At 36.9% G+C, this 26,466-nt stretch overlaps 1 pseudogene; it reads right to left on the reverse strand.

Annotated features, from left to right (window-relative positions):
• Nucleotides 1–23,181: 23,181 nt before the first annotated feature.
• On the reverse strand, nucleotides 23,182–24,053 carry LOC109271396 (mediator of RNA polymerase II transcription subunit 7-like; annotated as a pseudogene).
• Nucleotides 24,054–26,466: the final 2,413 nt, after the last annotated feature.

Below are 26,466 nucleotides of genomic sequence, written 5' to 3' on the forward strand. Positions count from 1 at the left end.
GTTATGTATTTTCTTATTTTAGCCTCACAATCAAATTGGGAAGCAAGCCATCTTTTGGTAATCAGAAAAGTAGAAATTAGACATTTTTAGTACCATGCCTGACTTTGTGTACCTTTTAATTTGGAACTGGAATTTGATTCCAGTGTCTTTGTTTCAACTCCTTTAATTATTTTTTTTTCCATTAGACGCTTCTCAAATGAGAAGGAAACCATTAGGGCAGGCAATATTTTTCTCTACTCCATGTCTGATTATGACAAGACGTAGCTAGAATAAACAATGCAAAGTGCCTGATTTGTGTTTATTTTTAAAAGCAAAAGTTTTCTTGGGGCGCCTGGGTGGCGCAGTCGGTTAAGCGTCCGACTTCAGCCAGGTCACGATCTCGCGGTCTGTGAGTTCGAGCCCCGCGTCAGGCTCTGGGCTGATGGCTCGGAGCCTGGAGCCTGTTTCTGATTCTGTGTCTCCCTCTCTCTCTGCCCCTCCCCCGTTCATGCTCTGTCTCTCTCTGTCCCAAAAATAAATAAAAAAAAAACGTTGAAAAGAAAAAAAAAAAAGTTTTCTTATTACAAATTTCTTTTGTACACTGATGCAATCTGATCTAATTTGGTTTCCTAATCCTTACACTGTTTTGCCCAAAGAGGCAACTGAGATAACTCTAAAGCAGCTTGTATTAACTTTCTTAGCTGATAAATTCATATGTATAGTGATATTAATAAATCAGATACTCACTGCATAAATTGCTTACATCTGAATGTCATGGTCTCAAAGGGAATTTTTTTTAATTGTCAAATTTCTCTTTCTCTCTCTCTTTTAAATTTTACAATGAGTTCTAACATTCATTGAGACTATAGCTTTTTAAAAAATCCATCAAATGGGTAATGTTAACCTAGAGGGAGAAAACAAGTATCATGGGTCAGGTTTCCTAGAAGGGAAGCCAAAGGGAGGAATTCTGATTCAGGTGATTTGTTGAGGAATGCTCTCAGGAGGAGAGTAAGGAAAACAGGATAGGGGAGAGATAAGCAAGAAATCGGTTTCTACTAGAGACTAACTTCATTCTGACCATACTACAAGCACACTCTAGGCATACATTGCATGTCAAAATTAATCCCATCTTGAAACAAGGGAACTGGCCTTTTTATGGAGGTATCTGGCTCCTAAGTTCCCCTAAATGTTAGAAAGTGCATAACATCCTAGGGCAAGGGCAAGGGCTGTGTTGAAAAGAGGGCTGCTAAGCCATTAACCATGCAGACATAAACCAACATTCAGGACAGCTGGGAGACGTGTGCACCAGCTGGTGAAGAGACTCTGGGCACCATCAGTGTCCATGACTTACATGGTGCCTTAACAAAAGAGGCTCTTTTCAACCGATACTGGCACAAAAGGAAATAAAGGATATCCCATTATTTCTGCCCCATTTTATTAGTGATAGTAACTGAGGACACAGCAACAATGACACTTTCATTATTTCTTTGAGTGCTTGTTTTTAATGAGATGGGGGAAATTCATACCACAAGGAATTGCACACATAGATTATCTGAAGCCAGTGTAGAATGACATGGGATTCTCAGTTCACAGATGGAAGACCGTCTTTGCCTGGGGGAAAGAGGAGGTAGGGAAACTTGCCACAAAACATTCAGATTGGCACTGCTCATACTTCACAGCTGCACAAAGCAAACTGGAATCTCACTTCCTCTTGTTCTGGGGTAGCAAATCCCTCAAAGGGAATTAATAAACAATAATTTCATACCTATAGATTATCAAAAGCATTTCTCTAACTTGGTAAGAAAATAATAAATATTAGGATAAACTGCAATGACTTATCTTATAACTAAGGAAAATTATAAATGGCATTATTTGCAAGAGCATTTGTAAAAGACCAGGTAAATCCTCAAATTCACCTGAGCCATTTATGCAGGTTAACACATGATATTCCTGGAATTTCTTAGATGTATCTTCTTTTAGATGCCTTGATAGAAGTGCCCCAGGTTATTGAATAGAAACCGTAACTTGAAAGACAAATAGAATATCTGACAATTGAAAGATCATTTCAATCTGATAATTAAGTCACCCCAATTCAGGAAGCTATTATTATTTCACCCTAGTCTGATCATACCTGAAGATCTGAGCCAACAAGAAATTAAGAGACACTGAAAGAAAAATACTTATAAAATTCCATCAACATGGAAAAAAGGAAGACAAGAAATGAAAGCAGAATGAAAGGTTAGCATGCTACCGAAGTAACATGAGTGAGTAATAAAGTGTGCACTTTATAAAAGGCCTTCAACAAATACTGTGTTGGAAATATTTATGTGCTAACAAATCAGTTCATTAATTCCAGTGGGAAGATAATTTATGCAAGAGGTTTATAACACATTTATAACACATATGGACACATAAACACAAACAAGATATAAACAAGACCTAGTCTTTGTTTCACTACAAAGATATTTGTACAAAGATATTAAAGACCCAATTTCCAAAATATTTCTTTTATTAAACAAAACTAATTGCAAGATAGCATTCTAATTTAGGGATCCATTAGTTATTATCCATTTTCCAGTTAAAACATGGTCAGTTTTGTCCAAAGATACCAAAAAAAAAAAAAAAACAGATGAAGCCCAGAGTGCCTACCTATATTATTCTCAAAAGTTGGGGGCTCTACTGACTGAACCAAAAGGATTCCTGGTTTCTGGTTGCTTAGCCTTAATAGCCAGGTTTCTTTAATTGTGTGTTCAAGAAAACTAATTCAGACATGTCAAAAGAACCCCATTTGGGCCATCTGAGATTCAAGTTATCCTTAGGTATATTTTCTCACTGAAGTAAGCCCTTGCAAGAATGGGCTCCCTATGTTTTGTACAGGTAGCCTGCTGGAGTTTTCTGTGGGTGGTTGTTAGTTTTCCTGGAGCTGCTCAGCTTTCAAAGTAGGATTCCCTATTTCTTTTAGTTTCAGCTTTGGAATAAGTTTGAATAAAATCTACCGATGGTAAGTGTAGGAGATCAAGAGGGTGCTGTTTGTGAAGGTCACTTCTGAAGGCCTGCGGAACATTCTCTTATGTGTCTGGGTTTGTCCCAGTGAGGTCTAAGACAGGGGGCTCAGAGCAGACGTCTCCTTAACTATCTGCCCCTTGCCTTTAGCAGATGAAGTGTTATTTCTATGGTGTTGCTCTGATCTGAAAGGTTTGTGTGTTTGTCCTCTGTGAAAATGTGTTTGCCTCACTCTTGTTTTCTCTTGTGGGAGAATTTCCAATCTAATCTTTTATGTCTACCCTGGTTCTTAGAATTCACCCAGGGGCTTTTAGAAACCTCTCTTTTGTTCCCAGAAGGGGGCGCTATAGCTCAAGTTGGTCGTTCGTCCTTTGTCCACCAACTATGGCCTGTTTTCTCTTTGGGATCACTTTACTGGGCTCCTTCTCCCAAGCTCACTCAGGAGCAGGCACAAGGACTCAGCAACGAATGGGGTGTAGAACTCAGTGCATTGAGGGTGCACTTGGATCTGCTAGGGAGATCTCCAGGGTGTCACTCCAAGGCATTCATGGTTCTGCTGAACACAATCCCTTTAACACCATGTGAAATTCTTATCTGTGTCTTCCTGACTGTCCTCCCTATGCCCTCCACCCCAACCCCACACCCCACACCGGACCCGGGCTGAAGCTCCCAACTCCCTACTCCAGGTGTTGGTGGGGAGAAATCGGTTTCTCCAGCCACATCCTGTTTATCTGGGGTAGTGGACTGTCGGGTACCACTTTGTTTTTCCCCTGCGGAAGAGATAGCCTTTGCTGGATAAATCGTCCCCCACACAGTGTTTCCTTGAGGGGCCAAATTCCTATCCCCCCCCCCCCCCCCCCCCACCCTCCAGTTGTGTGCTGGAGTCTCCTAGAGGAGGAAGGCTGGACTTCTGCAGGTTCTCTCTTGGGCCTGAATGCCTGTCCCAGCATAAAAGCCCAGCAGCAGGAGGGATCTAGGCAGTTTTGCTGGCTCCTCTGGTTCCACAGCCTTTCCGGAGGTTTGTCTGTGTTTTACCAGCAGCACTGGTAGGTGAAATTCCTCAGTGGACTCTTGGAGTCATTGCTAGGTTCTAAAATACCACAAAGTCGCTTGTATTCAGGTATGGATGCCTTCTCCGTTTTTTTATTTATTTATTTTTATTTTTTAAAAAATTTTTAACGTTTATTTATTTTTGAGACAGAGAGAGACAGAGCATAAACGGGGGAGGGTCAGAGAGAGAGGGAGACACAGAATCTGAAACAGGGTCCAGGCTCTGAGCGGTCAGCACAGAGCCCGACTTGGGGCTCGTACTCACTGACCGCGAGATCATGACCCGAGCCGAAGTCAGATGCTTAACCGACTGAGCCACCCAGGCGCTCCTTCTCCGTTTTTTTAAAAGGAAGATAAAATGGGGCGCCTGGGTGGCTCAGGTTATTATCTCAAGATTTGTGGGATGGAGATCGGCTTGTGCTAACAGCGTGGAGCCTGCTTTGGATTCTTTGTCTCCCTCTCCCTCAAAAATAAGTAAAAATTTTTTTTAATAATTAATTAATTAAATTTTAAAAATTTAGAAAAATACAGGAGATAAAAAGAGAATGTCTTACACTGCCCTGCTATCACTCCCACATATTCTTCTCTATATTCTTCATAGTATCTTGCTTAGTCTAGCATTGCTAACAAATTGTTTAAAAATTAGTGAAATGGAATAATAATCACTAGGTGCCTACAATATTGCAAGCACTGGATTTTTTAATGAATGAACTTATTTAATGATAATGAACTTATTTAATAATAACCCCCACATCTCATGATTATTAATATTATTCCATTTTTCAGATGAGGAAATGGAGGCACAAAGAGGATATATCACTTGCTCAAGTTTTCTCAGCTAGTGAGTGAGTGGTAAAGGGGATATGAACAAGGGTGACTGCCTCCAGAGACCACCCCCTAAAATGTGGCTGCCTTCCTAATCTAGATCAATACAATATTGGAGGCAAATTATTTTTTAATGAAAGCGTGAGAAATTAACAGTTTTCAGAAAAAAATTTATTACATAAATTTTTACAGAAAGCTCATCTTTTCCCTTTTGATTTATATGGGAGATCTTTTCTTTCACTAAGTTATGATAATACATTTCTAGAAAATTATTGGAACATTTTGTTTCAATATGGTGGCATTTTGGTGATAAAAATAAAGTAAAAATTATTTTTCTATGTTCATTAAATCTCATATTAGAAGGTATGATCAAATTAATAATGGAACATAATGTGGGATTTTATAACATGTATTATATAAATCTTAGACTACATAAAGGCAATTTACTAAAAGCTGAGTGATCAGTTTGTGATTCCATTGAATGCTATTAAGAAAAAAAAAATACATAAATCTCTCCCTTAGCTAAATAGTGTTACGCTATCGAGCGAGACCATTGCAGTAAAGCATAACCCTTCCTAACCCATTATTACGAACGCTGTTAAACCTAGTTATAAGAAAACAGTAATTATTAACAAAGTTCCTCTTTAGAATTAAATAATGGTACGGTAGTACTGAAGCAGATGATAAGATCTTTTAGGATGTTTTTTTTTTTTTTTTTCCAAATACATTACTACCACCTTGCACAACTCAGAGTAACCAAACAGGAAAAAGAAGCACTTGGTGTCTGTCTGTCTCTCTCTCTCTCTCTCCCTCTCTCTCTCTCTCTCTATATATATATATGTGTGTGTGTGTGTGTGTATATATACACACATATATATATATACATATGTGTATATATATATATACATATATGTATATATATATATATATATATATATATATATATGTATGTATGTATACACACACACACACACACACACACACACACACACACATATACTGCTGTGCCAAAGATCAAAATATGTTCATTCCCTTTTGGACATAAAACATATTATTTTTCCCATCTGCTTATCTCAGGTAAAACATTTGCTGAATTATTTAATAAAAAGAGCTATTCCTTTTACTAAAAGGAAAACCTTTAGTAACCTTTAATTTTATTCTCAACTTTACTACTAGTAGATGGGAGTATAAATTATTAGGATTTTTAAAATTTTCTCAGCATTGCTTTAGTCCAATATGTCTGCCAAATAACTCAAAAGATAGATCATGCATGGAATAGTGTGTTTAGGGGCACCTGGGTGGCTCAGTCAGTTGGTTGAAACCCACTGTTGGTTTCAGCTCAGGTCATGATCTCATGGCTCATGAGTTCGAGACCCGTGTTGGGCTCCACACTGCTGGTGCAGAAGAAGTCTGCTTGAGAGTCTCTCTCTTTCCCTCTCTCTCTCTGTTCCTCCCCTTCCCTCTCTTTCTCTCAAAATAAATGAATAAAAAGTTTTTTTAAAGAAAGAATAGTGTGTTTATATTTGGCATAACACTTTTTAATAGGAGTTATAGATAAATTGGAATGCATTCAGAACAAAGCTGCTAGGGTAATAATATTCAAAACTACAAAACTACACTGTACGTAAATTGATTGAAGGTGGTTGGCTACCCAACTTTTCAGACAGGAACCCTAACAGGACAATGATAGCCAACTTTAATTGTTAATGGTCACGAAAAATAATTTTAAACAATTTAATGGGGAAAAAAAAAGGTGTTCAAGAGAACAAACTGAGGGTGGATGGGGGAGTGAGGGAGAGGAGAAAATGAGTGATGGACACTGAGAAGGGCACTTGTTGGGATGAGCCCCGGGTGTTGTCTGTAAGCAATGAACCATGGGAATCTATCCCCCAAAACCAAGAGCACACTTTATGTTAGCCAATTTAACAGTAAATTATATTTTTAAAAAAAGAACTGGTTTTTAAAATAAAACAGAGATTATTATAAAAGTGCCACTTGGCAACTCTTTAGTAACATAATAATAACAGGAGAGAATTATCTGAAATAAAAGTGTAATGAAATGATAATCCATCACTCTGTAGAAGTATTCGCTGTTACTACCTTGCTGAATAGCCTTGCAGACCCGTTACTTGCTTTTTTCAGTGGTACATTAAAGATTATTATGACCAAAAGAAGTTTTTAAAAACAAGTGATTGTTTTTAATCCATGTAGAATAAACTTTTATAATTTCTTTTGATTTGAACGTTGTTGATACCCAGGGTCTCATTATTTGCAGGTGTACAACATGATGAGTCTACTTCTCTGTACATTATGCTGTGCTCACCACAAGTACAGCATCGGTCACTGTTCAAGGCTATTATAATATCATTGACTATACTCCCTGTGTCGTGCCCTTTATTTCCATGACTTACTCATTCTATAAGTGGAAGCTTGTATCACCCACGCCTCTTCCCTCAGTTTTCACATCCCTCCCACCCCTCTCCCCCACCACATTTCCCTCTGGCAACCATCAGTTTGTTCCCTGTATTTATAGGTCTGGTTCTGCTTTTTGCAAAAACGTTTTAAGTTTTTTACTGTTTATTTATTTTTGAGAGACAGAGACAGAGAACGAGCAGGGGAGGGACAGACAAAGAGGAAGACACAGAATCTGAAGCAGGCTCCAGGCTCCAAGCTGTGAGCACAGAGCTGACACAGGGTTTGAGCCCAAGAACTGCGATATCATGACCTGAGCCAAAATCTGACGCTTAACCAACTGAGCTATCCAGGCACCCTGAAAAACAATGTTTTAAACTAGCTTCTTTACAGTTAGAGTTGCTCATCAGTGATATGAATTATTACACGTTAAAGTTTTACTTTTCCTATGGAGAATGGGCTCAGTGGTCCATGAGGTACAAGCGCAAACATTGGCTCTGTTACTAAGTAGTTTTGTGGCCTTCAGTTCACCAATGACTTAACCCAGAGCTCCTTTTTCCTTATCTATAAAGAGGCAGTAGCAATACATTTCTTGCAGGGATTTTCTAAAGAGTAAATATGATAGGCTATGTTAAGTACCTAGCCTACTTTATAGGACATAATAGATTCTCAATGAAAGCAAATTTATTCAATAAAAATTAAGAAATACTCTGTGAGATGCCAGTCCCCAAAATTCTTAGGAACCTTACTACAAACCTGTCTTCTGCTTGCATACCTTTGGTGAACTGTAAAGACAGTGGAACACCATCTCCTTTTTCTATGTATATTTAAATCCTACCAATCTACCTTAAAATAGTCTTTGTGGTTCCAATCTTCAGAAATCTCTCTCTCCTTTTTCTGAGCTTCCGTGACTCTTGTTGTGTATTCCATTCACATGGCACAACCTGTATTCCTTAGTGTTGTCACTGATTCTGTCCCTTGAATATTCCATTGCCAGTGGAAATATTGGGAAAGTCATGAAGACTCCACATAAAAGAGGCAAGCCATGTGAAGACTTCCCCCATCATTGTGATAATGGGCTTTGCAATAATTAATATCCATCCTGCATCTTTATGTGGTTATGTCTACCTCACAGAAGATGACAGCCTCAGAATCTGCCCTGATACATGTATTTCCCCCTTCTGCTTCTGAGTCCTTTTTCCTACTTCAGGCATTTTGACGTTGGCAGTGATAACAGAACTAAAAATGAAATGGTAAGTTCAGCTGTCATTTGAGACTGGTGGTGATTAAAATAAGGTAGGCATTGGGGCGCCTGGGTGGCGCAGTCGGTTAAGCGTCCGACTTCAGCCAGGTCACGATCTCGAGGTCCGGGTGTTCCAGCCCCGCGTCAGGCTCTGGGCTGATGGACGGCTCGGAGCCTGGAGCCTGTTTCTGATTCTGTGTCTCCCTCTCTCTCTGCCCCTCCCCCGTTCATGCTATGTCTCTCTCTGTCCCAAAAATAAATAAAAAAACGTTGAAAAAAAAATTAAAATAAGGTAGGCATTGAGGTAGTCGGGCGGAGCAAAGTTAAGCCAAAGTAGAGATGAAGTTTTCCTTTAAGTACTTCTTTTCTATTAGCTCCTTTTTCTCAGGGAGGGAAAAGGCAAATGTCTAGAAACGGACTATACAGTCTCAGATAGGGTCAGGCTTCAGAAAAGCCAAGGAATGTATGAAAGAGAAACTGGGTGGTGTTCTCCCCCAATGTGGCCACCTCTCCCATCACACACACACACACACACACACACACACACACACACACACACTCACTCACAAACACACTCTACCAGCTACATCACTTGATTCTTCCCTCATAGCTGCATTTCATGGGAAGCAGGCACCTGAAAATAACTTTGAAAAGAAACTTTGGGCTATTTTAAGCACCTATGCTGTAAGTTCCAGCTACCTTCTATTAATCCTTAGACACTACATTCACACATAAATATACACACCAGAGTGTCTGCTAGCATAAGATACTATTCCTTTGTATGGTTTGTTGAATGGAGTGTGAGCTAGATTTGGGTACCCTGTTTGCTATGTTTGCCCCTGTGTACAATCCCCTCTGAACACACACTCACACACACATATACACACTGGGCTAAATAAGTAGCACCTGAAATATATTGGGAACCAAGCTTATTTCTGTTACTGTGAACCTTACTGGAACAGCATAGGGGGATTTATTTTATTTCATAAAGATGTGTGGGTTATGTGAACTCTGTATCTGCTCTGTCAGTATGCCTATTAAGTGGTTTAGGACTATCACCTTGGGGCTCCTGGGTGGCTTAGTTGATTAAGTGTCTGACTTAGTTTCAGCTCAGGTCATGATGTCATGGTTCATGGGATTGAGCCCTGTGTTGGGCTCTGTGATGTATGGAGCCTGTTTGGTATTCTGTCTCTCTCTCTCTCTGCCTTTTGTCTCTGCTTGCACGTGCACCCTCACTCAAAAGAAATAAACATTTTAAAAATTCTAAAACAAAAAAGACTATTACTTCTTACGTAGGTAGTGAGCTTTGAATAACAGAATATGTAAAAAAATAAATGGGCTTTCCCTAAGACAACATAGTTTTGGATAACTAATATTTTAATTCAAGGAGCAGCATTTTATTTGCCTTTTATTTCATTTTAGCCAATCCCTGCATGCATGCGGGTAAGTATGCAAATTGTGCCCATTTCATCAGAAAACATGGACGTGGTACAGAAGATATGGAGAAAGCTGCATGGCTTCCTGCAAATGCCCTTCAGAAATAAAATAAAACAGCCTTTAATGGTAATGTTTCACCTTTAAAAGTGGTACAAATGACCCCACTGAAAAACAAAGTGACTGTAAAAATTTCGTTGTCTTCTTTTAGATGATCTCACAAGTTTTGAAAAACTCTTCAATTGAGTACACACTCTTTCATCAACTGACTTTGATAAATCTGAATAAAGGAAATCAGGCAATAAAAATAGTAAATTCAGTAACTGTGGATAATTGATTCCCTAACACTATGTATTCACTTTGTTATTTGTGGCTCTTAGATTGTCTCCAATTTTTCACCATTTCAAGCATGGTTATAGTAAATATTTTCACACATGTCCTTGTAAACATGCACCAGCATTCTCTGGGACTATAATTGCTGGGTGAAAGATAATTTGCATTTTCAACTTTACTGGAAATTGCCTAATTACTCTTCCAACTAGCAGAACCAGTTTACCACATTCCCAGCAACAGAGAATAGGATTTCCAGTTTCTCTATATCCTTAAAACACTGGGTTTAATTGCATTTTTAAAAATTTACAAATGATACTCTGTTATGGTTTAAATTTTTATTCCTTTAATTATTAGTAAGGTTGCAAATATTTCCATATGTTCCTTGGCATTTGGCAATTTCTCCTTAGTATACTGCCTACTGTAGTTGTCTATTTATGGTAATGGGGGGAGGGCATGATTTTTCTTATTATAGGAGTTCTTTATATAGTCTCTATAGTAAGTTATGTGCTTTGAAAATACCTTCTCCTTGTTTGTGGCTTACTTTTTCAATGTTTAAGTGATGTATTCTGATACAAATAATTTAAATTTTGATACATTCCAATGTGTTGATTTTTTTTGCTTTTTTCCTTTTGTGTTACGTAAATGCTTTTTCCACTGATTTTATAAGATACTCACCTATTTTCTTTCAAAAATGTTAAAAGTTTAACTTTTCGTAAAAGTAGTTATTGGTAGTTTTTTTCACATTTCATGATGATGGCACTGGTGTATGTTGTTTTGTTTTTTTGTTTTGTTTTGTTTTGTTTTGTTTTCAATCACTGAGCAGCCATTCGATGGAGTTTCTTAATCTTAAATTCAACCCTTTAATTCTGGGAAGTTTTAAAAATTAATTTTTTTAAAATGTTCTCTCAATTTTCTGTTCTTTGCTTTTAAAAATATTCAGACATTGGGCCCCTTGATTGTTTATCTTATTTGCTTTACTTTTTCTTTTACTTGCATTTCCTTTGTTGTCAATGTTGTTTCACTTCCTGCTTTCTTCAACTTTATCTTCTAAAGCACCTATTGAGTGTTTGAAGATTCTACTCTCATTTATTTTTTTTTTAATTAATTTCTAAAATCTTTTTTGTTCTCTCAATATTCTTAATATCTTGTTTTTCCCACCAACCTTACTAAGGTAAAATTGAGACATGAAAATTATATATATAAAGGGTGTACAAATTGGGTTAAGCATCTGACTTCAGCTCACGTCATGATCTCATGGTTCATGGGTTCTAGTCCTGTGTTGGGATCTGTGCTGACAGGTCAGAGCCTGGAGGCTCCTTGAGATTTTGTGTGTGTGCCTCTCTCTCTGCCCCTCAACACCCCCCCACCCCGCCAACTCTCAAAAATACATAACATTAAAAAAATAAAAGGTGAACAAATTGATGTTTTGATATTCCATACACTGTAAAATAATTGCAATAATCATGCTAATTAACATATTCATCTCACATAGTTACTATTTGTATGGGGGGGGCGGTGAGAACACTTAAGATCTACTCTCTTAGAGGTGCCTGAGTAACTCAGTTCGTTAAGCATCTGACTTTGTTTCTGCTTAGGTTTCATGAGTTCAAGCCCCCACATCAGACTCCGCAGTGACAGTGTAGAGCCTCCTTGGGATTATCTCTCTCAACCTCTTTCTCTACTCCTCCCTTGCTTATGTTGTCTTTATCTCTCTCAAAATAAAGAAATAAACTTAAAAAAAATAAAAGAGCTACTCTCTTAGTAAATTTCAGGTATACAATATAGTATTGTTAACTGTATTCACAATGCTGTATATTAGATATATTATGCTATTCATCTTGCATAACTGAAACTTTGTACCCCTTGGCCAACATCTACTCATTTTCCCTTCCCTTCAGCCTCTCACAACCACCATTCTACTGTGCTTCTGTGAGTTTGACTATTTTACAAATCACATATCAGGGAGATCATGCGATATTTATCTTTCTGTATCTGGCTTATCTCACTGTGAGTAATACCCTTGAAGTTTGCCCATGTTGTCAGAATTTCCTTTTTTAAGACTGAATAATATTTCATTGAGTGTGTGTGTGTGTGTGTGTGTGTGTGTGTGTGTGTGTGTGTTTTAATGTTTATTTATTTTTGAGAGAGAGACAGAGAGAGAGAGAGAGAGAGACCATGAGTGGGGGAAGGGCAGTGAGAGAGGGAGACAAAGAATCTAAAGCAGACTCCAGGCTCTGAGCTGTCAGCACAGAGCCTGACACAGGGCTTAAACTCACAAACTATGGGATCATGACCTGAGCTGAAGTCGGGCGCTTAGCCGACTGAACCAACCAGGCACCCCTGTGTGTGTGTGTGTGTGTGTGTGTGTGTGTGTGTGTGTGTATGTGTGTGTGTGTGTGTGTGTGTGTATCCATTCATCTGTGGATGGAGATTTAGTAGGCTGTTCTTGTTTCATTATATCTTCTCTCATCTCTCAAAGGATAATAATGATAAGAGTTTTATTGTTTTTCTGATCTTTATATTGCCCTTATTACCTCTGAGTTTCTTTTCCATACATATTTTTAAATTTAAATTTTATTTTAATTCCAATTAATTAGCATACAGTGTTATATTAATTTCAGGTGTACAATATAGTCATTCAACACCTCCATACCTCACTCTGTGATTATGATAAGTATACTCCTTAATCCCCATCACATATTTAACCCATCCCCCTCCCCTCCCCTCTAGTAACCATCAGATTGTTCTCTATAATTAAGAGTCTGTTTCTTGCTTTGTCTCTCTCCCTTATTTTATCCCTTTGCTTGTTTGTTTTGTTTCTTAAATCCCACATATGAATGAAATCATGTTATTTGTCTTTGGCTGACTTACTGTTGTTTTAAAAAAAAAGTTTATTTTGAGATAGAAAGAGAGAGAGAGAGAGCGAGCACAGGGGAGGAGCAGAGAGAGGGAGAGAGAGTCCCAAGTAGGTTCCACACTGTCAATTTGACCTTATGAACTATGAGATCTTGTCTTGAGCTGATATCAAGAGTCAGATGCGCAACTGACTAAGCCCCCCAGGCGCCCCTCCACCTCATTTATTTCACTTAACATTATACTCTCTAGTGCCATACATATTGCAAATGGCAAGATTTCATTTTTTTTACAGCTGAATAGTAGTCTATTGTATATACATATCACATCTCCTTTATCCATTCATCAACCAATGTACACTTTGACCTTAAATGGTATTAGAAGATTTCATCCAATCCCCGGTGGCTCTGTGAATTCACATGTAAAAATAGGACACTAAAATATGGACCAGAAGTTTTGTATAGGCAGGACTTCTTGACAGAAGAGCATCATATTGGGGTAATTTTGCAAGAAGTCAGCTATGTAATTAGAACATTGTTATCCGTTAATTTATATTGATATATTCTTTTTTGCTGCTCAATTTATGGAGAAAGAAATCTTTCAGATCTCTGAGCGTGAAGCACAAGCCACACTCCAGAATTTCAGAGCCTGACTAGAGGAAGGTAGACAAACATTTGGGCATCCATTTAGTCCTTGTGTGTTTTGTATGGCATTTCTCCTTCAGCTATGCTTGGTCTCCCTGAAGCATGAATACTTCTTGGTTTAACCAGTCTGAAAAGTAAAGCTTTGATCTTCTATTAGAGGGAGGAAAAGGTAGTTACCTGGGTGATTAGAAAGGAAGGGGGGATTCCTCTAAATAGAAGACTTTCAACCAATTCTCATTTTTCTATTCCTATCTATACTTGCAATTTCAGAAGTACTCGATGTTACCATTTCCTGAGACTTTCTGGAGTTCTACATCATGAATCAGCTCTTTGGAGCTTCTCCACTATTAGTGTTCAATTTTTTTCTGTTCTGCTAAATCATTTGCCTCTTATCCAATGAGTGTCCAGATTCCAAAATTTTGATGCTCTCTCCCTTTTATATTGTTACCCAAATATTTGTGGGTTTTGGGAATGGAGTGGAAATAAAAACCTGTATTCAATCCACCACACTAACTCTTCACTACTTCTTACCTATGAAAAAAACAAATTACCAGTAACAATAATCATAGTCCAAATAAATATTGTGTGTATTATTTCTGTATCTCCTTTGGAAACATTTGAACCATAATACATTTATGTCTTCAGTTCCAGATACTAGAAAAGTATAATCAAAAAGTTCAAAATCTAATAATACATTCTGTTATGTTAACCAAATATCCCCAACAAAATATAGTAAAAGAAAAAACTGAAGCAACATTATTAGTAGTTTATCATTAGGTAATAAGGATGGCAATAATAGACAACTGTAACCAACTCAAGACATTTTTGCCAATATACTTATAACTATCTCTCCCTAATATTATAGGAATTACTAATTAAAACGTGGGCATGTGCACTGTAGGAATTTGGCAATATTTACAAGCATTTCATGGCAGCCAATCTTTATAACAGAATATTTAAAGTTCTTTCAGCTTAATTTTAGCTTATGATGTAAATTTTATTAACTCTTAAAAACTTGCTTTACATTGTAGTACCAAGGGAACTTTCACCATACCAAAAAAAAAAAAAAAAAAAAAAAAAAGCTCTGTGTAATTATTTGCCATTTATCTTTTATAAATTAAGGAGTGAATCAGACCAAAAGATGGACCTTTGAAATATAACATGGGTAATTTATTCTAATTTGATAATTATTGTCCTGGATATAGCTCCTCAACTAGGAATAGAAAATATGGTATTTAGGTCTTGTTCATCCAACTTCTGTGACACCAACCAATTTCACCATTACAGACATTATAGACACATCATCTTTCAGAGGCCCTGACTAGTTGAATCTTTATTGGATCTTTCTAATATGGTAAAGCCTAGGTCAAAAATAAAATTCATTTTGAAATTTAACTAGGAATAGCTTTCTCTAGAGAGCCGAAAGTACAAATACATGGGCTGAATGAGAGTAGCCAAGAGCAATTGCAAGCATCATCTGAATATTGTAATCCCCTGGATGCTTATAACCTAGGACAATGATATGAGTGAGTTATCCAGACTAACTAGATGGCTGCTGGTTTGAATCAAAAAGTTATTTTGTTCTTCAATCTTGGCTGCGCATTGAAATCACCTGGGACCTTTTTGAAACTACTGATAATTGGCCTCATCTCAGGACAATTAGATTAGAATTTCCAAGGATGGAATTAGGGAGAACAATAATAAGTATAATAAGAGTAACAAAAGTTATAGTAATAGTAATTATTAACACTTATTAAGCACTTATTATGTGGAGGCACTATGGCAAAGTCTTTTTACAAATTATTAATTTAAACAAAAAAACAACCCTATAAACAGGTATTGCTATGAACCCATTTTATTTATTTATTTTTTTAAATTTGTTTTTACATTTATTTATTTTTGAGAAACAGAGTGAGACAAAGCGGGAGCAGGGGAGGGTCAGAGAGAGAGGGAGACACAGAATCGGAAGCAGGCTCCAGGCTCTGAGCTGTCAGCACAGAGCCCGACGCAGGGCTCAAACCCATGAACTGTGAGATCATGACCTGAGCCGAAAGACGCTCAACCGACTGAGCCACCCAGGCTCCCCACTATGAACCCATTTTAAAGATGAGGAAACAGGCCAGTAATTTTCACAAGCTAGGTTTAACTAACTCCGGAGCCCATGATCTTAAATACTACAAAAACCTGCCTCCATTAGCAAGATTAGCAATATTAGTATTGTGAAGATCTCAGAAGCTGGCATATCAACAAGTAAGCTTGGCAATATCACTTGTATATAGAGGGAAGAAAGATTTAAATCAAGAGTGTTGGAGAGGAAAATTTTTTCTTTACCCTTCAAGATTCTTTTAGCTGGTCTAAGAATTAAATTAATGTGAAAGACACATTAACAGGAGAAAAAAAAATTAATTACACCCACACAGAGGCCTGATAAAATTGAGCCCTACAGAAATGACCAAGTCATGCAGCTGTTACACATTTTAGACAAAGAAACATACATCTGTGAAGAATTAACAGAAAAAAAGAAAACTTATGTCTGAGAGCTTCCATTAGTAAGAAATTCTAAACAGAATCTGGGCTGGAGTAGTAAGTTAGCAAAAGTAATGAGGTTTGTGTATGCAGCACTATTGGTCCTGAATTCCCTATGTCTGAAGATGTCTCTTTATCTCCTGGTACAAAGAAGGTACCCTTCACATGAGAGATGTATTTTCTGTCTTTCGGGAAGATAATGAGGAATTTGAGGGCTTCTTGCACTGGCCGTTTCTTAAGTAACTTTAATTAAAAATAATCAATATGCCATTGTGGCATATTTTAGGGCAGCCTACCCAGGCCCCACAAGGGTCACATAGAAATGAAGAAAAGATAATACTCCTCATTGAACTTCTAACTGCATCCAATTAAGGAGTAACTCCCTCTTTCTCTAGTAGTTTTATGGCAGGAAAGAAATGTATCTTTTTTTTCTTCAATATAAACTTTTGAAAATTATTATATAGTAAAATCCTTTTCCCTCAGCCTTTTTTCTTTTAATCAGAATCTTTATACAAACATATATATATGCATATGCATGCATATATACATGTCATGATTATTCAGTCAATGCAAATACTGACTACTCATTTGAAAAGAAAATATATATAAATTCCTACCTCATCCCACCCCAATGTAATCAAATTCCAGATGGTCAAAAGAATTAAACTAAATTGAAATCATAAATTTATTGAAAGAAAACATGAAAGAATATTTTAATAATATTGATACAGAGAAAATCCTCCAATTATGTAATAAAACCCAGAAATACAAAGGAATGGAATGATACATTCAATAACACAAACCTTAAGCACATAACTCAGTAATGAAAAAATGATGTGAAAAAAAGACAAGGGATGCCTAATAAAATTATGTGACCACCAAAGGGATAATTTCTACAATATGCCTAGACTTGATGCAGAACAACATAATCAAGAAAATCCAATAAGAAATTGCCTTTATCGGGCAATAACAAAATAAATATAATCACTAATATGTAAAGAGGCCCAGCTTTACACTTACTTGCAGATATAGAGAATGAAAAGTTATTTTTCATGTGTTATATTCATGAGGATTTAAAGTTTAATAGCATCCAAAGTCAGTGAAAAAAAAAAATCCCTCTTAACAGAACATAAATTAATGCAAATTTGAGGAGAGTAGTTTGATGATTTTTTAAATGCACATAGTTGCATAAATACAACTTCACTTCAGAGAAATTTTTCAATAGATATATTCACTTATGTGTGTGAAATGTTTGTACAAAATGGTATAATTGCAGTATTGTGTAAAATGGCTTAAAATTTTTTTGAAAACAACCTACATGCTTAAATCTATGTAGAATGAGCTGGTTGGGGCACCTGGGTGGCTCAGTCGGTTAAGCTTCCAACTTCAGCTCAAGTCATGATCTCACAGCCCGTGGGTTCGAGCCCCACATTGGGATCTATGCAGATGGCTCAGAGCCTGCTTCGGATTCTGTGTCACCCTCTCTCTCTGCCCCTCCTCCTCTCACACTCTGTCTCTGTCTCTGTCTGTCTCTCTCTCTGAATAAACATTAAAAAATTTAAATAATAAAAAAAAGAATAAACTGGTTAAAGACCATTATGGTCCATCTACAGCAGGAGCTGAAAAACTTTTTGTAAAGGTCAAGATAGTAAGTATTTTAGGCTTGTGGACCACATTCAACCTCTGTCACATATTTTTTTCTTTAATACAGTATTTGCATAAACTTCGAATCTAGAGAATGGAATATTAGAGCCAGTAAAAATTATTCATGTGTGAAACCAGAAAATTCATGTGAAACATTGTTTGGTGAAACCAAAAAGAACAAAACATCTTTTCTTTATCTAATGACCTTCTTTCTTATTATACTGAAAAATATTGGACCCAGCTTTGTGTCAGCCTTCATTACAATAGTGAAAATGATTGTGATTGGATGCCATAAAACTGAAAGATATTCAAGCTTTACAAATAGAGGGCCTGCAATGGCAAAGAAAACCATAGCAAACTTTCATTCTTCAGCTTTGACATTCCTTCTTGAGATGTCTAGATTTGAATGAGATCTATACATAATCCTTGTGTTTCTAGGTCACAGACTGAAGTAAGACTAAAGTGACTGATGGCCCGTATGAAACCTTTGTACAAGTAAGAAAGCGGTGCCATTTTTCAAGACACTTTACTTCCATCATAAGTTGCAGATTTTTTTTTTTTTTTTTAATCTGTGGCAGCCTTCAGTAAATCAAATTTAGGATGACAGGGCTGCATGTAGCATTTGACTTTAAGTCATCAGGCAGAATCACAAGAAAGGTAACCTTTTTCCTTCCCTGTGGGGGTGATTTTTGTGTGTTTCTTGGAAGTCACTAAAGGACTTCAACCTCAATCTCCTTTCCATCCCAGATTTGACCATGACACTCCCACTCATTTGCTTATAGCCAGTGAAGGTAGCTCTTGGTTCCTAGAAAGCCAAAATATGCTTGATCTTACATCTATTATCCAGCAAAGGGAAATTTTTGTAATAGAACGAATGTGAGGATCAAAAAAGAATCCACTGGGGCGCCTGGGTGGCTCAGTCAGTTAAGCGTCCGACTTCAGCTCAGGTCACGATCTCACGGTCCGTGAGTTCGAGCCCCGCGTCGGGCTCTGGGCTGATGGCTCAGAGCCTGGAGCCTGCTTCCGATTCTGTGTCTCCCTCTCTCTCTGCCCCTCCCCCGTTCATGCTCTGTCTCTCTCTGTCTCAAAAATAAATAAACGTTAAAAGAAATTTGAAAAAAAAAAAAAAAAGAATCCACAGGAAATGTGGCATTTTATCATTAAAGGTTATTAAGCTACATTTTGCCAAACCAACATGACAGCTTTGAATCAGGCTTATTGTGATTTTTCTATTGATTAAATATTGGTAAGTAAATGAAATTAAGAAATGTCTACAGTACAAAATAATTTATAATTGACATCCAATTTCCTTAATTCAAGACATTTATTCCCTTCATATTCATGAAGTTCTGGTATCTGTAAGATTACTGATCACTTCCTTTCTTCTTAAACCTTTGTTACCCCCTTTGCCCTTCAGGCCACCAATCTCTCTTGCTTTTCCTTGTTTATCTCAATTCTCTACTTCAGTTTTATCCTATATATACATTTCCCTACCAATCTATTTTTGCATCTCTTCTCAAAATATGTATTGTCCCAGGGCTGCCTTTACCATCTGCATAACCTCGACTAATTGCTTTATGACTCCAAGTTTGTATCCCTCCCTGAAATGCAAGTTTATAATGCTTACTGGACAGTTCCATCTAGATGTTGCATAAGTATCTCTGATTCAAGCCCAATTTCTCCCCTTATCAATACTCCTCTTCATCTGTATTGCTTATCTCAGTGGTTAGCAGTAAGCAAATGAAAATCTTATGTTTACCCTGGTTACCTCTCTCTCATTGCCACTCACCTTCCATATTCGGTCATACCCATGTTCTGTTGAATGTCCTCATTGTCTTTTTCCATCCCCTTAGTTCCATCCCCAATGACAAATAGTTCAAGCATTCATATTTTCTAATCTAGACTATGAAAATATTAAATAACCACAACCTTTCTTATTTGTCCCCATAATTCTGCTAAAGTGATTTTTCCAAGACATACAACTTATTATATTATTTCTCTGATAAAGCCATTAAAACCTCCCTAAAGGATGCCTGGGAGGATCAGTCAGTAAAGTATCTGACTTTGGCTCAGGTCATGATTTTGGCTCTCATTCATGAGTTCGAGCCCCGCATTGGGCTCTGTGCTGACAGCTCGGAGCCTGCAGCCTGCTTAGGATTCTGTGTCTCCGTCTCTTTCTGTCTCTCTCTGTCTCTCTCTGTCTCTCTCTCTCTCTCTCAAAAAACTCCTTAAAATGATATAAATATCTGTGATCTGGTCCCTGACTGTCTTCCTAGAATGATATCTCCCATCAGTTTGTGCCAAATCACTGTTATGTGTACACATGCAAATGCAACATTATGATGCAGTTTGTTAAACCACGTGATGATTTTAGTTTCCAAGAACATTATTTTAATCTCTATGCCATTTATATTGTTTATTTTCTGTCTCTTTTACTCACACAAAACTCCCTCCACAAAAGTGAACTCACTTATGAATATTAAATCTTAAATAAAATACCACCAAATTAAAGCAAGGAATGTGTTAAACAGTAACAACAGTGAAAAAGAAGGCATTGATACCAAGAGGAAAATAAAGACGGCTTATTATTTTAAAAACAATTAACATCATATAATAGGTCCAAAGAAAAATACAGGTGTAATTCTAAAAGACATTTGATAAGATTTAATATTATTTATTAGAAAATAAATTAGCAAATATATTACTGTTACCTATATATTTCATTACTATTTCACCTACTAACCTGTAACTTAAAAAAGGCATATATTTTTCATTATCTCTGTGTTTATCTAGTAGATAGCTGTCACTTAATATTTCTGAGATAGCCAATAAGTACATGAGAAGACACCCAACATCATTAATCATCAGGGGAATTCAAATCAAAAGCACAATGAGATAGAACCTCACATCTATTAGAATCTATCACCAAAAAGAAAACAAATAACAAGTGTTTTCAAGGATGTGAAAAAAAAGGCAAGCCTCATGAACTGTTGTTGAGAATGTAAATCGGTGCAGCCATTATGGCAAACAGTATGGAGGTTCCTCAAAAATTAAAAATAGATATACCACCTCTGGGTGTTTATCCAAAGAAAATGAAAACACTAACGAAAAGATACATGCATCCTTATGTTTATTATAGCATTATTTGCAATAGCCAAGGTATTTAAACAACCTAAATGTCCATTGATGAATGAATGGATAAAGAAAATATGGTAAATATACACAATGGAATAGTATTTAGCCATTAATAAGAAGGAAATCTCACCATTTGCAACAACATGAGTGGACTTTGAGGGTATTACACCAAGTGAAATGTCAGAAAAAATTACAAATACCATGTTATCTTATTTATATGTAGAATCTAAAATATATTTTTTTAAATGAACCACAGGTTGGTGGTTGCCTAAGGCAGGGCTAGGGGAGGACACAACTAACTGGTGAAAGGGGTGAAAGGTGCAATTTTTTTAGTTGTAAAATGAATAAGTCATGAGGATATAATGCACAGCATAGTTACTATAGCTAATAATACTGTATTGCTTATTTGAAATCAGCTAAGACAGTGGATCTTGAAAGTTCTTACCACAAGAAAAAAAAAATGTGTCACTATGTATGATGACAGACTTACTATGGTAATCATTTTGCAGCATACAATTATCAAATCACTACATTGTACACCTGAAACAAACAATGGTGTCAATTACACAGTCAATCAATCAACCAATCAATAGTATTCCTGGTGAATAAATACCTAACAAAATGTTAATTGAATTTATGATTCAATTTATTAGAAACAAATATAATTTTAACAAGGCTTGTCACATAATTTTCATATTACACACTAAAATACATTCTAGAGAAAGAATTTAAATGTCATAATAAAAAAACAAGAAATGTACACATGATGAATATGTGCCATTAAAATGGGGAAGATGTTAGGGTGCTTGGATGGCTCAGTCAGTTAAGCATCTAACTCTTGATTTCAGCTCAGGTCATGATTTCATGAGCTTGAACCCTGCATCAGGCTCTGTGCTGACAGTGCAGAGCATGCTTGGGATTCTGTCTCTACCTCTATCTCTACCTCTATCTCTGCCCCTACCCTACTTGCTCTCTCTCTCAAAATAAATAAATAAACTTAAAAAAAAAGTTTTTTAATCGGGAAGATGTTTATAAGTATAAAGGTAATGGAAGAAGTCACAAAAGAGGGGAATATTATATTTGACCATGTGAAAGCTCAAGGTATAATTACTAAAAAAACAAAACAAACAAGAACACAAAAGGAAAAACAAAAAATAAAAAGTATGTAAAACTAAGAAAAAATATTTTCTCTGCAAATACTAAAAAGGTTAGATACCTTGCATATATAAATCATTCAAACAAATAATAAAAGCTGGACAAATGCTCAAAGATAGCAATAGAAAATTCACAAAAGAAGTATTTTAAGACAATAAAATGTGAAAAGTTCAACTGCAATGATCATTGGTTTAATTAATATTTGTTGAAGACCGGCACGTTCCAGACCTGTGATGACAACATTATGTCAGTATTCCACTGTTGTGAAACTGGCATTAAGCAGACCAACAAAAACCTATGTAGTATTTCAAGCGACAATAAGAAACAGAAAGCATTAACTTTTGAAGAGGGAAGGATTGTTATCCAACATGGTGTAAACAGAGTAGACATCCCGAATAAGGTGTGTGCCTGTTACCAATTTCTTGCCTCTCAGCTCTAAGTCCATCATCCTTTGCTCTCCACTGTGCTACTCTACCTCATCCCAGTCCATTCCTTCCTGGGGTGCTCTGCCTCAGACTGAAAAGTAGACAGATATTGCTTTTTTTATTACTATTATTTCACATTTATATAGCGTGATATCCTTTATTTATCTCTCATTCCTAAAGCAAATGACAAATCTACTTTTCAAGGATGAAATCTTGCTGTTATTGAGAATATCTTCAATGTTATACTTCAACTCCAAAAACAGAAATGTTCCATACAATAGCAGTAAATACTGTGGTTTTTAAGGTGATTGCACTAATGCAGGTGCATTCATTTGCTTATGCTTGCCATAAAATGAAATTACTGCCTGTGACATCTCGTGATTCAAAAAGTTGGAGACTCAAGCCATTTACATGACTTCTGGTGATAACTCTTTTAAGGCTGTCCAAAAGCAAATTAGCTGATATACGATGCTATTTACTGAAAGAAAAAAAGAAAAGCAAGAAGAAAAAGAAACATCCTTCACTGTCTTTCATTCATTGCATCAATTATGTACACAAAGCAGCATCTTTATCATTTGGTCTCTCCAGACAAAATACATTTTCTCTCTGTAGGTCATTCTGACCACTTCAAATGTTGCTATCATCAACATCTCTTGCTTCAGTTTTTACTCACATATCTGCTTCTGAATGGGGCAAATCATCAGGCAAAGAAGCCAACCAACTGTGTCATCTCAATGACTCATTGTAGATACTTTTGAAACATCTTAACTATTTCAAGGCATTAGCATTTCTTCACCTTCCTTGTAATTCTCAAGGTCTCTCTTGATGGAGTCCTATGCATTAGTACAAAAAGCAGCTTAAGATCTTCTAGCTTTCTCTTCTCATTTTATATTCCCAGGACTCCATATCAAAATATCTAAGAGGTCTGGGGCACCTGGGTGACTTAGTTAAGTGTCCTTCTCTTGATCTCAGCTCAGGTCTTGATCTCAGGATTGGTCCTGATTTCCAAGCCTCATGTTGGGCTCTGTGCTGGGCATGAAGCCTCCTTAAAAATTACATACATACATACATACATACATACATACATACATACATACATACATAATAAAGTCTATGAAGTCTAAGAAATTAATAAGGATAGACATATTGAGTTTTCTCAGCTTATTCTTGTGACCAAACTGTATAGGATGAAACTGTTTATTGTCCTAACTTTCTGCAGGGCAGATGATAAGATCATCACATTGGAACTGGTTGCTTAACATCTTCCAACTATTTTTTTATTTTGAGTATAGGCCTGATGCTTAGGCCTTCCTGAATATTTTCATCTGTACACTCCTTGATGTACTGCCTCAGAGGGAGTGGAGGGGCACTCACTAGCTCTGGTTCACCCATTGTGGAACAGCCTAAACTCCAGCTCTCTGTTTACACAGGTAGGGGCCTTGGCCTCCCTGCCAACATCTAACTCTGGCCTCCTCCTCCAAAAAGAAGCCACTGGTGCTTTTTAAAAATTCCTTTCTTTTACTCACATTCCACCTCTAGTCTATCAGTAAATCATGTTGGCTTTCCCTGCAAAATCATTCTCAGTTTAATCCATTTTCTTCCATTTCCACTGCTATAAACCTACAAGAAGCCATTATCATCTCATGGCCTGTCACTGAAATAAACCTCTACCTGGTCTCTGCTTTCATCCTTGTCCTCCACCACCTGATTCATTCTTTATATGGCAGTTGATAAGGGAGTATCCCCCATCCCAACCCTGCCATGGAATATGTGTGATATTCCTTGGACACTCCTGGCTACCCAAGAACAAAGAAAAGGGGTTTAGTTGCTTGCCAGAGTGATGTGGGAAACTTAGGCAAATGAAAAATTAATTCCTTTACTGCTGATAGCCCACTGACAAGTCCTTGAAACCAGCAGAGTGACCGCTCTCTAAAAGCCCAGTTGCCTCAATGAGGACACTTTGCTAGGGGCAAAAGAGAATCTTAGCTTAACATTATCCCAACCTCGAGGATCCTGTAAGTCTACTTCCTTTATCTCAACTACCCCAAGATACAGGCTAGCAATCATACTCCAAGCTTATGGCCCCCTGATATACATCTGAAGGGTCTTATGACTGAGGTTTTATTAAATGGTAATAAACGGCATTTCCCTACCAACAGCTCGCCCCTCAAGGTCCTAGAAACCTTGCTTCCAAAATACCTTAGAGACTTACTCTATCTCTGACCCCCTCCCAATCTGGGGGTTTATAATGAGTTAACCTGTCATGACCCCAGTGCAGCTCTTCCTGCCCATGGGTCCTGACCCCGTGCTTTAATGAAAGCACCTTTTTGCACCAAAGACTTATTTAAGAATTTAAGAATTCTTTCTTGGAATATCAAGAAGTTTCACCCCAAAACTTCATCTGCAGTTATACCTCAAAATAGTTAATATCATGCTATTCCACTTTCAACAGTCTCTCTTATTTTATAGAATAAATCAAGCCTTTCTTCTTTCCTTCATCTACCATGTCATGGGGACTGGGACTCTCAGATCATGGGATTGGGATTTTCTCTCTCTCTCCTCTCTCTGCCCCTCTCCCACTCTCTCTCTCTCTCTCAAAATAAATAAATAAACATTTTTAAAAAGAATAAGGAATATAGGTATGTCACTTAACTCCTCAGTTTTTTCATACTTAAATAAATAGGGTTTGGACTTCATAATTAATATAATAGTCACAGGTTGGGGAAAAAATTATTCTTATTCTCTCAGGATTCTTCTAGCTAGTCTGAGAATTGACATGAGACAGATTGACAGCAATAAAGAACAAAATTTAATTATATGTACACAGAGGCCTAATAATGGAATTGAGACCTAAAGAAATGGCCAAGGCATGCAGTTTTGATATATTTTAGACCAAGAAACAATAAATCTGTGAGAAACTGACAGAGCAAAGGTGACTTATGTTGGGAGCTTGGACTGGCAAAAAATCTAAATAGCATTTGAGCTGCAGTAGTAAATTAGTACAAGTACATGGTTTATCAATAGGGGCTTCTCAAGTCTGAATTCTCTATCTATGTGATAAGGATGTCTCTTTATCTCTGGTACTGGAATAGTTCCTTTGACATGGAGATTTATCTTCTGCTTTTTGGAAACAAAGGGGCTGTCAGAGTGTTCTTTCTTCTTGTACTGGCTGTTTCTTCAGTATCTTTTAATTCAGAATATCAATATGCCAAGTGATGCCCTTGGGGGCTGCTCGCCTGTGGCCGCTACATACATGATGCTCTCATCATCTACTAAGATGAAAACTGACTCCACGCAGCATTGCCCAGATCAGCCTTAAAAGCAACAGTCAACCCTGGACAACATTATAAAAAGGGAGCTATTTATATGTAGTGTTTTGTTTTGTTTTTTAACCAGTACTCTCTGTATCATTTCAGCGGTGTATAAATCTTTCCCTCTAATATCTGACATTTAGGGGTTTTGTATTACAAGGGATAAAACATGAAACCACTTTACAATATAACCTAATATCCTCTATAAAGAAGCCAACAATATTCACTTACACTAACAGTTTTGGTACTATGTTTCCTCTACATTTTACATTTATTTGCATTTTATTTCTTCCTTCTCTCCTTTTCTATGTCACTAGACATTAATTGAACCGATGCTATAAGACAGACAGTATGGTATGTGCTGTGAACACGAGGATAAATGAAATGGTTTCTGCCCTAATACTGCTTGTATCCTTTAAGAAAGACAGAGTTGTTATCAGTTAATGATAATAAAATGTGAAGGAAAAACAGAGTGGGGGGGTGTGTGTTTAGAA

Source organism: Panthera pardus, unplaced genomic scaffold (assembly GCF_024362965.1).
Source record: "Panthera pardus isolate Hobbes unplaced genomic scaffold, ASM2436296v1 HiC_scaffold_17, whole genome shotgun sequence".
NCBI lineage: Eukaryota > Metazoa > Chordata > Mammalia > Carnivora > Felidae > Panthera > Panthera pardus.